The following is a 2,251-nucleotide window of genomic DNA, read 5'->3' as shown; positions in this document are numbered from 1 at the left end:
CTCAACACCACCACATCCTCGTCGCCGCTCAACCTGCACATAGGGAAAACACATGCAGGGCTGAGTATTATAAAATACTCAGTGGCTCATGCCGAAAACATTTTCAATAAACAGTAATTTATCATGCCATTCACAAGTAACCATCGGGGTTTAGCTTTAGAAATGCCCGAGGCACTCAAAATCATTTCCATTTTAAACATCGACTGATCAGTCATTTTCCCATAGACGTTAGCCATATCTGCTCATACATGACTTGGAATGTGGCCACAAACCAAGCCACTAGACCGGCCAGCCCGTACGCTAGCACACAGTCTACCATAGGTGTACACTAATCCAAGTAGGGTTTGCGGCCCTACGAGGACCCGAATTCGATTTAAACAATATTGGCCAGAGCCACATCAGATAGGTACGTTAAAGCAAAACACGACATGATAAACACATTTTCATTCTCATAAAATAAACATTTAGGACTTTTGTCCTTATTTAAAAAAGGAAGCCCACCTCGATTGCTTAAAATCTCAAGTACTCTCTTCCCTTTGGTCTCACGTTTCACTTGCGATGATTCACCTTTAACATTTAGATAATACATAAATCAACACACTTTTCAAATAAAAAGGTAAAAATGCATGCATTCTAAGCGAAGTTATTTATCTCGGTTTTCGATTATTCGGCGGCCGCTTACACCCCTAATTCCTCCGTTAGCTCCTCGTATTTTTCTCAACGATATCAAAATTAATCCCAATATTTATTTAAGCGCTCTTTGAATTATGCCGGAGATTAATTAAATATTCTTCACGATTAATTATCGGCCCAAAACTTGATCATTTTTCCACCTTATATCTCCAATTTAATTAAGATCCCAACTAAAAGAAGGCCTTAACTTTAAGTAGATCATCCAATTAATCTATTAAGCCCAATTTTCTTAAAATAAGCAAAGGCCCAATTTTAAATGAATCAAAAGAGCCCAACACTACACCATCTCCACACCTCTCTCTCTCTCTCTATTCGACGGAATTGGGCAACTCCATCCCGTCGCCTTCACCAACAATCCGGCTGCCCCATCGTCACTCGCCGGTCGCGTCGACCCTCACGCCGGCGACCACCACTCGCCGGGAGAGCTGGTGCTGCTGTCGCGCCGCTGCTCCGTCGCCGTCCAGATCCGTCGAGGGTCTGGTAGGGCCGATGTCAGCCGCTGCTGTCCCAGCCTGTCGGTCAGCCACCGATTGACTCCGACTCCACCCCGAACAACCATCGCGCAGCCCCGAAACGTCCCGGAACTAACCCGTTCAGCCCGAAAGACTCCAATCCCACGAAAGGTATGTTCCCCATATTCAAGTTATGTTCTTTTGGTTTTGATTGTGTTGTTTAAACACGGTAAAATTGGAAACATGTAAAATGGATCATCCGTATTTGAATATAGTCGAGGGGATGCTAATCGTGTGGTATGGATATATTAACTTAACGTTTAATTTATCATCATCACCGTTAATGATCTGATTACCATATTTTACGATTGCAGTCACACTTGAAGTCAATAGCAGAAACTCAATTGTTGATTGAATATGTGGGGAGTGAAGTGTGATGATGTGTTGGGAGCAGAATGTGATAATTCATGTTTAGAATTGGGTAGGAATTTTACCTCTGTGAATTGAATTTAATTGTGGAGTTCACAAAGCTGAAAAGGGAGATTCTTTGAACGTGAGAGTTCCGATTTCTGTTGATAGCAATCTGATGTTAGATTCTGAAATATGAGTAATTTAAGTACAATCGATGGAAGAATTGTTTACCTTGAATTGAAATTGAGTAGAATGGTCTTGGTTTTTCTTGCTTGCAGAGAACGTGTAGAATAGCAAAAAAAAAAATCTAAATTGGAGATTTAAAATAGAGGGATGGGTGGTTTGGATGTGAGAGAGATTTGGGGAGAGAGGGGAATGGTTTTTTTTCCAACGTGAGGAAGGAGAGAATTTTTTTAAAAAATCTGCTTTCTTTTTTTATATATGTTGGATAAATTTGAATTTATTTGATATTTATTTGCAGATCACGGAGGATGAATATCTCATCACGGAGGAGGATAATCTGCGTAGAATATTTAATTAAAGATATTTTATTTTAATTAGTTTAGTTTAATTCACAGCCCATTGTATTTTATATTAAATTGTGCAGTCCGCAATTTATTTATCACGGACTGGATTTTTATAATATGTATTTAATTTATCGGATCCAACATGGAATTGAGTCCAATAAATATTCC

General features: G+C 39.6%; 1 long non-coding RNA gene across 1 annotated transcript; it reads right to left on the bottom strand.

Annotated features, from left to right (window-relative positions):
- LOC121800482 lies at positions 1 to 1,927 on the bottom strand. The gene is made up of 4 exons (XR_006050516.1): positions 1,788 to 1,927; positions 1,640 to 1,714; positions 502 to 567; positions 1 to 33 (listed from the first exon to the last, which is right to left on the bottom strand). It is a non-coding gene; the product is annotated as an uncharacterized LOC121800482 (long non-coding RNA).
- Between the last annotated feature and the right edge of the window lie 324 nt (positions 1,928 to 2,251).

This window comes from Salvia splendens, chromosome 4 (genome assembly GCF_004379255.2).
Source record: "Salvia splendens isolate huo1 chromosome 4, SspV2, whole genome shotgun sequence".
Taxonomy (NCBI): Eukaryota; Viridiplantae; Streptophyta; class Magnoliopsida; order Lamiales; family Lamiaceae; genus Salvia; species Salvia splendens.
The sequence above is the reverse complement of the archived record's forward strand: the minus strand, read 5'-3'. Positions and strand labels throughout refer to the sequence as shown.